The 14732-nt window shown below is 40.4% G+C and overlaps 1 protein-coding gene across 1 annotated transcript in view; it reads left to right on the forward strand.

The window, feature by feature from the left end:
- The window catches only part of DSCAM (DS cell adhesion molecule), a 740578-nt gene that overhangs the window by 299423 nt on the left and 426423 nt on the right, over positions 1-14732 (forward strand). The gene's annotated exons all lie outside the window — the stretch shown is intronic.

Genomic DNA, 14732 nt, shown 5'->3' on the forward strand with positions numbered 1-14732 from the left:
GCCACAGAGTAGGCGTAAAGTCACTGTTTGGGGATGAATGATAGACAGATAGGAAAGGAGATAGACTTAGTCACTTTTGTGAATGAGAAAGAACAGGGCTCTTTCAGGGTAGCATAGACAAATGAATTTATTCTCCTTTGTGATCACTGAAGCATGTATAATTGGAAAAGGAGGATCACTTTTATGTGATTCCTCCTCCAAACACACACACCGCATACCCTATTCTTGCAAAATGATGTAAACTGTTTCCCTCTCTGTTCTGACCTGAGAGAGCTTCCTTCTGCATGCAAGACTTTTCCCCCAAAGCAAGACCTCTAATCTAATACATTTTTAGGCTGATGAAAGGATGGCGTATGTATAGGCAGAGGTGCCAGGTGCTTGTTTTACTGGAAGTGCAGGATTGTAACTATATTCAATGATGAATTTCAATGAAATGGAATGATAGAACTGACAGAGACAGTAGCAATATGATTCTAATTCAATCATTTCCATGTTTTTAGCTAAGGAAATCTTTTCTTTGGAAAAGTGGTAAAGTTGCTCAATCAAGATCACATTCATTTTGATTATTTTTGTTATTAAGTAGCACATACTGAATTTATAATACTTTTTTTTATTAGGAGCTCCCTTATATTGCTGTAATAAAAATTAATGGAATAATTTACATTGAGCTGAATTTCTTATATTTTAAATTATAGCTTTATGTGAATATATTTTTAATGTCACTTTTATTTTGTCAGCTGTGTTATCTTGAGGGCCGGTAGGAAATTCCTGTTTCTTCATCTGTAAAATAAGGATGGTATAATATCTGTTCTACTCTCCTCCCCTTTCTCAAGAGTAACTGAGAACATGTGAAAGTACTTTATGAACTATAAAGCAATATACCTTGAACAGAAATACACAAATTGATAGAATTTTATCATCCCAAATAAATCTAAACTTTACTATTAGCCAAAATGTACATGATACAAAAACAAGTCTGATACATTTTTTACAAGACAGGAATTTTATGGAATTTTTTAACTATACAACAAACGACATTATTTTTCAAACAAATTTCTTGCTTGTATTCTAATATGTAAATAAGCACAATAGTGATAACCTACAGGTCATATTTGGCAGGCTTTCAAATTAACCCACCTGGGGAGGAGGTCTTGTGATTCATGGCAACATCCTGTCCCTGAGTAGAGAATTTCATGGTGAGTTTCTCAAATTGTTGATGTACTGATTAGTGCATATCCTATAGATATGGAAAAGGACCTGGAACTGTTTCTGAATCATGAAGTTTTACAGATTGTCTTGCTGGTAGACATTTTAGCCTGTATGTTGCAATCTGTAGCCAATGATTGTAACCTCTGTATTGTACCCCTCAACAAAAAAGGACAACTCCAACATGTGGAGTCCCCTCCCTTCTTCTAAACATTCCCCTAAAAGCCTTCCAACTTGTAGCAGACTCTGGAACACGCCCCACTTTGTCGGTGTGTCTTCCTGGGCTGATCCTTACATTTGGCTTCCAATAAACCTTTATCAAATTGTTTCTGCCTCAAGGGCCTTAATTTTGGTTGACAATACCAACATTTTGAGCAACTTGCTGTTTAAATATTAAGCTATATATTAACTCCTAAAAAGAGGCTTTATTACAAGGCAACAACCGGTCATGTCTAGCTATGCAGCTAGAATATTTGTCATAAAAATACTAGCTGTGTTAAAATTAATAAATTTCCCCCTTTTTTAGAAGTAGAGCCCATATACAGTTTATTTCTATACTGGACTTAGCTATATTCATTAGTGATTTTTTGTCGCTCATTGCAGCGCGCTTGGTGGTGGAGTGGAGGAGGGGGCAGTTCTGGATTCTTTCAGAAAAAAAAAATTTCGTAGCATTTCTTATAAAATTTGCTTTCTGTTCTAGTTTTCTTTGGATTCACAATGCATGTATAAAATTTGTCTAACTTCACAGACTGTTGCAGACATTGTGCTTTGGGCCTTATTCCTGTTTTTGCTGTGATTCTGTGAGTTCTTCCATAGAGTTTTCACCAGCTCGTCGCTACACTGCAGTGCTGCTTAATGATGGGTTCACATCTGTGTCTGGGCTTCCTGTCAGTTTGGAACCACTGCACGCTGGCGTTTGCTGTGGGGGTCAGCGTACGCAGGCCTTCTGGGGCATCCGGGTCAGGCCCCAGGCTCTGAGCCAGGAACAAAGGGGAGACGTGAACCCCCACCCCCACCCAGTGAAAAATAGAAAACCAGATCTCCTTAGGCTCTGTACACGTGTAAGGATCCATCAGCGGTTTCTTCAGTGTAGAAGGGAAGGGTCTTGGAAAAAGAACCTTTGCTAATCAGTGTGTGACTAGGAAATGGTGGAGAGGTTTGACATCTTGGGCATTTGGGTTCCCTGTCTGTACTCCTTTTGAATTGTACTTCGTGTTTTATTTTCTTGGAATCTCTGGCTACAAATGACTGTGCTTTTGGAAACCAAAGGTCTGATGAAAGTTCTGCTCTTTCCTAAGACTTTTACCGGAGTGTCACCAAGTTTGAAAATTCCTCCAAAATTCTGGAGGAAAAAAAAAACTTTTTTCAATGAGGACAAGTTGCAATTTTATACAAAGAGGAAGCAATGAAAACTTTATGTTTCAGACGTTAGGTGGCTTCCCTATGTTCAGGCCATTTTACCAAATTTTTAATTCTCAGCAAACAAAATTTTACCTCAAAAATGCATCATTTTGCTATTATTATTTCTATCAAAAGTTTTCCTGCATGTTTAAATGCCAAACTACTTAATTAGTGTATTTTAATTTGATTTAAATTAACCTATGTTTGAGGTTTTTTGTTTTTTTTTTTTTACCATTACTAGTTTGCATTTGAAACTTAAAATTTATTCTAACAATCTAAAATAGACTTTTTTGATCTTTTACCTTCTCTTTTTGGATACTAAGTAGTATGTTAATTATGATTTAAAGTGTGGATGCAGTGTGAATATCAGCATATTCCATTTTAGCAATTTCATTATTGATTTATTCAAGTTCTTTTCCAAAAGTTACAAAAGCAGTGGTTGTTTGCTTTCACAAGTAGAATAACTCAGAATGGTAAATTCCCAGAGTTCATAGTCTCTTCCCTGCCTGACAGTGTGAGTCAGAAATTGAATAAATCAATAATGAAATTACTAAAATGGAATATGCTGAGATCCACACTGGATCCACACTCCACATCCTTCCCTACAACCAGATTAAATATGCTCTCTCAAGATGTAGAATTGTTCCACTTTAGGATTAAAAAAAAATATTCAACTTTACCCATTTTTCCACAAGTACAATTAGCAAATACCTGTGGTTTGGGTTATAAAGGTCCACAGACTGGAACTCTTGGAGAGCAGTTCAGGAAAAGGGTGCACAGGAATGAGAGGGTTACAGAGAAGGTTGCTACGTAGGAGTCTGTCCAGAGGGCACAGCCAACAGTCTTCTGTCAGTGCCAGTTATGTTAACAAATGTGAAATGTACGTTAGAGCACAGGATTTAGCTGCTGTGTAAAGACAGCAGGATGTATGTAAACATGTGAATGCTCTGGGTTTTAGACAGAAGTCAAATAGAAAAGCTGTATTGATTTAATGATGTATAAAACTATTTTCTGAAATCAGATCCTGGTATTGAATAATTATTAATATTCCTTTAACATAGAAAATCTATCTTCAAATCAATTGTAACTTCTCTGATGACATGCTTTGTATTTGTGCTTAATGTTTAGTAACAATAGGGCAAAATAATTTTTCCCTCTTTTGAGCTCCACCAGACCAGTATTTTCTATATTATATTTGGGGTTGATATTTTAGTAGCACAGTAAGACAAAATATCTATCTTTCCCTTTGTAACCACCAATCTGACATTTCCCATGTAGCAATTTTAGAAACACTTCTCCCCGGAAACACCTAGGGACTCCAGGATTCTCTTATTGTAACTCAACTGCTATTACTGACTCTTTGCTTTATATCATCTTGAAACACTCAAGTCTTCATCACAGATCCAAATTCTCTATGGCCGAATATACGGATTCGACATTTTGACACAGTGTGGTGTCAGAAACGTGGAAGAGGCTGCTAACTCTTGCTAATCTGCTGCTCTCAATTGGTAACTAATTATCAAATACCATTTACCGCTTTATATTTGAATAAAACAGACTTTGTTTGAGCCACTTGGTTTTTTTCCAGTTAAGCAAGAAGAAGAAAATAAGTGGTGAAAACAACCTTGGTTTCTTTCATCTTCCCTCGGTGAAGTCAGTGAGTGGGTCAGCGGCTCCTGCTGGTGTTTCTCATGTTTGTCATGGAAGTCCCAGGCAATAGCAAGTTCTGGAAAATGGCATCAAACCTGCAAACTAAGGATTTAGTTAGATGGAATATTCATTCTTTATTGCTTGTGTCAAAAGCAGATGTGAGGGTGTTGTTACTGTACACGAGCTTGGCGGTTGTGATCCGTTGGTAACTAAGCCTTGACAATGCTCATTTGTCTTTGAGATTAGCAGGGTAGCTTATAAAATGGGTTGCATATTTTTGAAATGCAAGCATGTGGTGCATTAGTAATGGAGCTTCTCCAGTAAATCTTTAAGAATCTCAAAAAGAAGCACAGGTCAGTTCTAGAGTATTATATTCAAGTTTTACTTTACAGCAGTGACCTTTTATCTTGTTGGTTTTTCGTGGTTCTTTGCATCATTTTGAACATCTTCCTGAATGAAAACGAGCCAAACATAGCTACTTTGCTTATCTCTTATAGACACGCACTTTGATTAATAGAGTTATTGGTAAAGTGTTGGAAGTCAAAGATGTTATTATCACCACACGCAGAGGGACTGGGTATGGGGAGTGTGGTGGGATTTTAAATGAGGAACACCACATATCACCATCATGAAGCAGCTCCCTAAGTGATTTTATGCGCTGAGCTGACGTCCCCCAAAGAGCATTTTAATTGGCATATTTGAAGCTAGAAGGTTCTGACGGCTAACCCATACCTTAGCAACAGCCTGTTCTCTTAGTAACGTAAGAGTCCCTGTAAACAGGTGAGGAAATTAAGAGAATCCAAGTGTTCATCAAGTAGAAAAAACCCATTATAGCATTTACCTTTTAGAGATGCTCTCTGAAATTCCATAAGGCAGAGAGTTTCAGCAAGCAATAAGCTGTTGTAAAGAGACTGAGAAAGCTCTGACAAATAGATTTTTTTTTCTTAGAATTTACCAGGCTTTTTTTTTTCTCAGAATGCCATGAATAAATTACCAGCATCCCTACACTACACTTTCCTATTCTTATCAAACAGCAAATAAACTGGTTAAAAATAACCGGAAGGAAATTTTTCGCATATAGGAATATTTGCCTAAGTGGAAATAGCTCTATCCATTCTATTTTCCTTTGCAAACTAAAATTGCAAAAAAATTGTCATTTTCAAACTATGCTGCATTTCTGACAGTTTTTGAACTCAGCTGCCTGTAATGGTTTGGGTCTGCCTGCAGTCTGTGATGACTCTGGGGGCTGAAGACATTTCCGCTGGTTCTTCTAACTTCTTCTTCCCAAGGCTTTCCCATTATATCCAACTTACCAGGAAAATGGGTAACCAGGCAGTGGCGCATAGTGACAACCACAAAACCAAATCATCAGGGGAACCTTACCCTCCAACTGGGGTGGGGGGGGGGTGTCTCTGTCTTCCTTCCTGAATCTGAGTGACCTGGCACCAGAGACCCACATGAACAGCGCTTGGTTTCTCCGCTCGCAAGAAGACATGAGAGCTGGTATAATACACAACTTCCCCTGTATGTTATTTTTAAAATAATAAAGTTTTCTCTCTGATAATAATGTATGTTTCCTTTGGATAGTTTAAACCCTACAAAGAAAGACTAAGAAGAAAACAAAACCCACTTGCAGTTTCACACCCAGAGGTTACAAATCCGGGCCTCTGTGCTGATCGATCCCTAGGATTCCAGGTTCACATGGGACAGAATGTGGGTGGTGGCCCTGGAGTCGCACAGCTCCGGAGTCTCGTGTATCTGTTCCCATTTTGTGTTATGTGTCATGTGAGTCTTTCCCAGAGCCTATCTAGTTTTTACTTTTGGTTTTTGTTGTTGTTGTTATTTTGCTTTCCAAAATTGGTTTCATGCCATCCCCGCAGTTTAAAGCTTGCTTCGATTCTGTCTGTCTCAATTCCACGTCGAGAATGCTGCTCTCAGTGAGAGGCAGACTGTTCGCCTGGGGAAGGGCTGGGGCAGGGGAAGTGCTCGGGCTTAGAGGAGTGGGGAGGAAGGGCTGGACGTGTCACCCCCAGCTCTGTGTCCTGTGGCCACGACTGTCATCGTCACCTCAGTCTTGGTGCCCATGTGCCCGCGCAGGCAGCCAGCATCCCCCGTACAGACTGGGTGTGACTGGGTGATGAGCAGATCCTTTCTTCGTTTCTGTCCTTCTTTTTCTCTCCTCTTCTCTTCTGTATTTTTGTCTTTTCTTTCTTTCCTCTCCTATTCCAAGCCCTAGACTGTTCATTTCTAGAGCTGGTCAGCTAGAGCAGTGAGTCAGGGTGAGACACCCGTGTCCGACAGATTGGTTCTACCAGCAACTTTTAAGAGCTGCTTTTAATGAGAAATTCTGAAGCTCTTTTGAAATATCCAACAGCACGTTTCCTTTAAAAGCCTGGAAGAGAGGTTTTATGTCACTGAACCAGCAGCAATGATAAACTCCAGTGATAACCAACACACCATGACAATAAATTCATGTTGCATTCAGAGCTGAATTTTAGGATGTTGACTAGGGTTCCAGGTTACACCAGTGAAGATACTATCCAGCTTAAAAAACAAAAAACAAAACCACTACCACCAACAACAAAACAAACAAACAAAAAAAAAAACAGAGCTAGATCTTAATCTTTGTGACTTGAAAAATCCAGAGGATGTAGAATCCTGGTTAAGTCCATCAGTGACTTGAAGTTTTGTGTTCCAGATCTTCCGTGTATTTTTGTTTGAGAGTTCTTGTGGCTACCTGAGGAAGGCAACACGCTGAAAAGCAGGGGACACGCATGGTGTCATTGGCATCTACTCGACAGCTCCTCGAAAGCCCTGGCATCTGCTCACTTGCCCATTCCAGCTACACAGTCAGCGGAGAAGCACGTGCCGCTCTTGTTGTGTGTGTTTATAAGGTCATCTCTGACAGTGCAGGAAAGCTGAGGACAGAAGTGACTGGAGTTTATTTTTCAAAGATACTTTTCTAGTCCGCTCAGATGCATTAGTAGGATGGGAAATAAACCTCGTGGACTGATATTAACACAGTACTAATTTTCTCTGAGTCAAAGCATGTCAGGCGGTACGTGAAACGCTGCGACACAGACCTGCATCCCGGAGCCTCAGCTCGGAGCACTGTGGAACGCTCTTTGGCTGGAGCTCTGTGACTTGTCGGCGGTGTGGCCTCAGGCAAATCACTCTCTGAGACCTGGTTTCTTCATGGGTAAGAATAGTATAATAAATCTTATTGTGTAAGGTTGTGGGGAAGGAGCAATTAGGGAGAATATATGCAAGTGCCTTTGTGGCAGATGCTTCCGCAAAGGAGTGCTGTGGTTGTAGCTGTCACCTTCACTGTCGCAAATCAGGGACTTTTAACCTGTGGTGCCTGGAGCTCTCTGGCAGTCTGACAAAGGCTGTGGAACCCTCCTCAGAGCAGTGTTTTTAAATGCACAAAACATTAATATGTAGCGTTATCAAGGAAATCATTTAGCACATTTGTATTAATATGTACGTTAGGCAGAAAAATGACTCCCAAAGATGTCCATATCCTAATCCCCAGAACTGTGAATATGTGTGTTACATGGCAAACAGGGATTAAGGCTGGAGATAGAATTAAGTTTGCTAATTCCTGTCCTTCATAGGAGGAGATTGCTGTGGATTATCCGGGTGGGCTCCATGTCATCACAAGGGTCCGTAAAAGTAGAAGGAGGCTCGAGGATCCGCTCAGAGTATTGCAGTGGGAGACAGACTCAGTCGGCTCTTGCTGGCTTTGGAGACGGAAGGGGCCGGGGCTCACGGAGTGTGGGCAGACTCTAGAAGTGGAGAAAGTAGTGAAATGGGTTCTCCTTCAGAGCTTCTAGAAGGAAGACAGACCTGCCAGCACCTTGGTTTTAGCCCCTCAAGACCCACTGTGGGTTTATGGTCTCCAGAACTGTAGATGGTAAATTCATGTTGTCTTATGCCACCAGGTTTGTGGTAATTCGTTACAGCGGCAATAGCAAACTAACACAATGTAGTGGTCAAATTAATATAAAATTCGTATAAAATCCATGATGTGTATGTTCTTCTTTATTAATATGTTAAATGACAAGCTATATTTGTGTCTAACTATAGCAAATTTAAAGATGTCCTTAGTTTAGATAAAATGGAGAGAGAGAGCTGCTATATCTGAAATGTACAATTTATATTGGTAATTTTTACTAATGATGAAGTCACACACTAATACTACTGTGATTTTTTTTACCTATATTAAAATTTTAAAAAATGGTAAATTGCAGTTAGAGGTTAGTGAAAAACAGGAAGTAATTTTTCTTGCACCCAATTTCATGGACCTTCCTGAATTTTATGCATGAAGAGTATGTGGGCCCCAGATTAAGAGTCCCTGGATTAGATATATGAAAAAATGAGAAGTCTCCTAAACCCTTCAAGATATATGCAATTAAAAAGCAGAATCAGAAAATCATTGCAGCTGGAAGGAACATTAATAGTCATCAGCCACCACCTTAGTATAGAACCTCATTTTCCAAGCAGAAACATTCTTTGCAAAACATACTCCAGACCAAAGTAAGGTCAAAGCTTGGCAATTTTCCATCTCAACTCTCTAAATACAAATAACAATTGCTGATATCAATAATAAACAGATTTTTCTACTTTGACATATTCTAGTGTTTTCATTTTAAATTAAGCCTCCATGTTTAGTTAAAAAGTAAAAAAATACATACATACATATATATGTATATATATAGTCCTCGGTATAAATTTTTTTTAAACACTATGTAATTGGAAAGCAAATGCATCTCATTTAAAAAAAAATGTTTTTTTAACCTTGCATGTTCTTGTTTTCCTGACATGAACCAGCATTCAGAAGGGCTGGTTCTGCCTCAGCACTGGCATCATCTCTCTGCGGTCTCAGTGGGACAGGACTTCTCCCGCTCTCAGTCTCTTCCTCTGTAGGACTTGCGTGTGTGGTCTGACTGTTGTTTTCTAGTCTCTGCGCTCTAGCATTCCATATCCTTTCAGGCGAAACTGGGGTGTGTGTCTGTGAATATGGCCAACTTTACTGAGTCAAAGGGTCATTTTTACTCAGAATGATGAGTCACTGAGTCTTTGTTAATTGAAATACTCCAATGCGATATTACAATTTATTTTAAGAGATCATTTTTCAAAATTTTCTTTGCCCAGATCATAGAAATATGATAGCTGAGTTGGCATCTAATTGGCATAAGTTATTGCTTTGAAATTACAACTTTACTTCTTGCTGGCATGCTTATTGTGAGGGAAAATGTGCTAATAGGGCTTGGAAGAAGAAACAGCATTTTCAATAATCTGCTCATTGTAAATGTCTACTTTCAATAAAAGGAGAAAAAGTCCATGAAAGATTCAAAAATAGTAATTCTTAGATAAATCTCATTACTCCAGTGCTGGAAGATGGTTACTGCAGGCCTTGGACGGGGTGCCAGGTTTCATTTGCATGCGTGAACATGAGTAGAAACTGAAATATCACTGAAGCCAGACGTGGAGTGCAGTATCCAAATGCTTCCTGCAGACCAGGTTCTGAGTATTCAATTATGGTGAATTGCCAGACCCCTTCAACCAGAATGCACATACAGTGAAAATCAATCCAACTCTTGAGTCCTAAAATAAGAGGTGAGTTAACTCCAGAGTGACTGAGATCTTCCCATCTATTGATTATCACTTAATTAATATTCAGGACTCTCAAAAAGCACCAACAAGTGGATTTCTGCTCTCTTCCGGGCAGCTAGATCAAACCTCCATTGCTTTTGTTCCTATTTGTCTTAACCTAGGACTGGTAAAATTTCAACAATGACCAGCTCTTTAGTGTTGCACAGATAAGATATCGAGTTGGAACTCTTAGACTGTGTGGTGGCAGTAAATTCTGGAGATGTGGTGAGTTGCTCATTTTGAACTTAAAGAGGCCTAAGCGATAACACCAAACAGGCTCATCTTGGTCTTTGAAACAGGCTGCCATTTCTCAGAACCACTTGGTTCATTGAATCTAGGCCAACAGGGACTTGGCCTTTGTTGTGGGTTAAATTTTATTCCACCAAAAATTCATATATGCTCAAGTCCTCACCCCAAGTACCTCAGAATGTGACCTTATTTGGAAGTTGGGTTGTTGCTGATGTGGTTAGTTGAGATGACCTCACACTGGAGAAGGGTGAACCTCTAATCCAGTGTGACCGGTGTCCTTGTGAAAAGGGGAAATTGGGATGCAGACAGATAGACACACACACACACACACACACACACACACATACACGCACACAGAATGCCATGTGAAGACTGGAGTTATGCTGCCCAAGCCAAAAACTACCAGAAGCTAGGAGAGAGATCCGGAACAGATCCTTCCCTACCTAGCACCTTTGGAGGAAGCATGGCCCTGCTGACACCTTGATCACAGACTCCCAGACCCCAGAAGTGTTGTTCAAGCCATGCAGTGTGCGGAGTTTTGTTATGACATTCCTAGTAACCAATACTACCTCTTTCGAGTACCCCAACCAAATTCAACCCTCAGCTGCTTCTTTGGTTTAGACACTGGGTGTATTATCCTGTATAAAGCCCATGAGTCATGGCTTTCTGGTGCTACAGCTAATTCTAACATCTTTATAAGTCATTTAACTTGTCGGGGCCTCAAGCTTTATTCCCCTGAAAATTGAAGAGATTGAGGTTTGCTCAAATCTTTTCATTCACTTGCCCCTAAGAGCAACATAACATAAAACCCCAGAGGGTTTAGGAGTCGCCCAGTGCAGCCCACTCCCGGCTTACACAATCTGTGAAACCTGTGTTACTTCTTCAAAATTCATGTGAATTTTTAATTCTTTGCCACATTGTGTGTGTTTGATTTAATATGAAATAATATTTGAAATTGCTTATCATTATATAAGCTTGAGGCATTTGTAATATGAATTGTGCTTACACCATGGATTTCTATTCGCTGACGTGTTATCACGTACCCTAATACTTGGACTCCGTTTGAGAACCATGGGGCTGGGTTGTCTGTGGTCCCCTCCAGCCCTATGACTGTAGGATCCTAGGGCTCTTCATGGATGTGTGACATCATTAGAGACCAGACTGTGTCTCTGTGCGCAAGGCCCCAGATAACTGTGTCCTTGTGGATAACAAAATGTACACATCCAGAATGAGTTAATGTAACAATAAAATACCCATTGAAACTATTTCACTGGACTTTATAAAAAATATTCGTCATAAGTGTCTGCTGGGCAGCTCCCAAGTGGGGCACTTTGATCATGGAAAATTGTTTCAGGGATCCTGTCACTTTGTGTACAAGAATGGATGATAGTCAGGAAAAATGCCTCGAATTAGGCTCTCTATCACATGCCCTGCCTTCTCCACTAAAGTCACTTGTGACCAAGCCACTTAGAGCCAGAGCCATGGTGCCCAGACTCACCATGGAGCTGGGCCGTGCCCTCAGCTCTGCTTCAACCCCTCCCAACCTGGCAAATTTCCTCATCTTCAAAATTGAACAATCTTTCAGGGGTCTACTGTGAAGATGAAATAAGATAATAGGTATCAGAGCTTTTTTATAAATTCTAAAGTGCTGCATGGGTGTCAGAAATTATTACTTGGTGCATTTCTCAATAACCCAAGAGACACTGATGGAGCCACCGATGGGGCTGATGTGCCTTGTGCTCGGGCCGGATCAGCTTATCATGCACGTGAACCATGAGGGTGGGGCGCTGAGAACGTGGCTCTCCAGGCGTCAGTAAATATGAACATTTGTTTTCAGGGAAAATAAAAGTAACCACATGATACAACTGACACAGTTTAGTGGCATGTGGGTAGAGGGGTCAACAGATGTCAAATACTCCTTTCAGTATAGAGGAAAGGCAAATCACGCTCAGATAATGCAGTGGTTGTGGTGTTGGAGAACCAGCAAGACCGTTATTGAACCTCCAAAAGGATATGACGATATATTAAGTGTACAATCAAATGAACAGAAAGATTAAACAGACTGGTTACTCACCAACATGGCCAGATACTAGTGTTTGGTGGTGATAGCACCCAACTTAAACACAACTTGATTTAACCTATAATTTTAAAGAAGAAAAGAATGGAAGGTCTAGTTGTTTTGATAATGAATAAGTAAACTTGTCAAGTACGAGGCACTGGCAAAGCCGGCTGGTGAGTCCAGCATGCACACCTTTAGAACAAGTGCATGGTGTGATACCACAGGGAGATGAACACGTTACACCTGTTTGGGGGGCCCCATCATGTGCTAGGGACTGTACTATAGACTCTAGCTAAGACCAGTAGACAAAAACCAAAAAGACAAAAATCACTGGTCTCATGGAGCTTATATTCTACAGCAAGGGAGACAGATAAATAGTGATGCATTCAGGAGACAGTGATTGGTGCCCAAAAGAAACATAAAGTGTTTTAAATGGTCAGGGAGGGCCATAGGAGATGAGAGAGCCAGTGAAGGAGCCTGGTGGAAATGGGGAGAAGAAGGGAAGAGCGAGTGCCCACTCCCTGCCATGGTTGTGTGCCTGGAAAGTTCAGGACCAGTGGGAAAGTCAGCGTTGCTAGAAGAAAGAGATAAGAAGAAGAAGAGGAGAGCAGAGATCCGAGTGTTGAGGGGCCAGCCCTCGGGGCATCATTCTGAGTGAGATGGAGTCAATTGAGGAGCTGCCAGCAGTGAAATGCGAGGGAGAAGCAGGCACCATCCCTGCCCCCTTACGTCCTCCCATCCTGTCTCTTCTCCGTCCAGCCCCGGCCACGGGGACGCCCTCTTCTCTCTCAGCATCCCACTCTAGACAAGGGGAGAAACAGTGTTGGCTTCTCGAATGTCCATGCACTAATCCATCCAAAAGGTTACCTTTCCTTCATGAAAGCCCCAGAATCCTTTGAGGCTGTGGAATCCCAGTCTTGCCTGCTCTTGTATCGGCTTCTATAGATTCATGTTGCTTATCTTTAGAAATATACTGAAGGCTTCTAAACCAGGGTTAATCTTTAAAATCTGTATTTCCTATTTGCACACAGAAAGAAAACTTCACTGCCTTGCAACAGAATACTAGGCTAGGCTTTAGCCTTTTTGCAAAATGTATCCTCATGAGAAAAGAGGTAATTCGTGGATGACCTCAATGAGATGTAAAATCAGTACATTCTCAATGGAGACAGTCTTTATATATCACAGTGAATAAAAATAGAGAGCATAATTTTTGAAAAGGGAGGACATAAGAATTAAAATGGGAAGGGAAGCAAAAATATGAAACTCACAGGAATAATGCTAAATATAACACACGTGGTAGAAACTCATGGTTTTCTCCAGTCCTCTGGGACAGAGGTAATAACAATATTTCAAATACATATTTGAAGACTATATATTTCAATATACAAACAGGTAGCGTTGCCAGATAAAATATAGGATACTCAGTTAAATTTAAGTGTCTGATAAACAACTCACAATATTTAGTATAAATATATTCCAAATATATTCTGGACATATACTAAAAATTAGGCACTGTTCATGTGAAATTCAGATTTAACTGGTATCCTGTATTTTTATTTGCTAAGTTGGGTAATCCTGCCAAAAAGAGACTATTGACTCTATCTCTAGGGAGTGATATTTGCAGTAGCAGAGATTGTATGAAGTATCTTTGCAACTGACACTCTCTCTGAGCTTGCTCTGTTGAGGAAGTGCAGCCCTGTGCTGTGCAGCTACCTAGTGCCTGTCCAGGTGCACTCTGTACCTGCCTGCACCCTGCTCTGGGCCCCAGGAAGCTGCTTTCATCAGTGAACTCCCTGGACCTGGGGCTTTCCGTTGGGTTCTTCCAACAGGAGGCATCAGTGGGAGACTGCAAGGCAGGAGAGCAGTGTTGTCAGGGCATTGAATGTATTTCAGCTGCTCTTTCCCTGTTAGGTTACTCTAGAACACACTCCTTCCCATTAACTCTCCAGACCTAGGGGAGGTGACCACTTTGAGCTGCTGTTAGTCCTTGGGTACTGTACTGGTTCTGTAAATTATGCCTTTATTAGATTCTATTCTAGTGATTGGGCTTGAAGGTACCATCCCTCCCCTGCTGGCACTCTAATATGCTAAAGGATATGACATAGATGTCCAAGGTCAAGGGTACAATCTACATCCATGAAGACGTGAATTAGGAAGAAAAAAATAAGATTTGGAGAGAAAATGGCAAATTTCAGCATCCTGACCGTGCCATTCAACAGTGGGGTCTTGCTGGTCACTTAATCTCCCTTTTAAAATGGATATGTACTCCTGGAAGGTTCCTGGAAGAAGTCATAGAAGTAGGAATCTTAATCAGATGAAAGAAATAAAGAAATAGACTATGGAAATAAACAATTTATTACTAGAATGCTCATGTCCCCATGAAACAAGACCATAAATCCTGCATTTATAGAACATGCCTGTTTAAGGGGGTTTATTCAGAAAACTTAGAAATCAAAATATTTAGAAAGTATTTAGTAATGATTTAGGAAAAAGCAAATCATGTCCTGTG

Source organism: Eulemur rufifrons, chromosome 7 (genome assembly GCF_041146395.1).
Source record: "Eulemur rufifrons isolate Redbay chromosome 7, OSU_ERuf_1, whole genome shotgun sequence".
Lineage (NCBI taxonomy): Eukaryota > Metazoa > Chordata > Mammalia > Primates > Lemuridae > Eulemur > Eulemur rufifrons.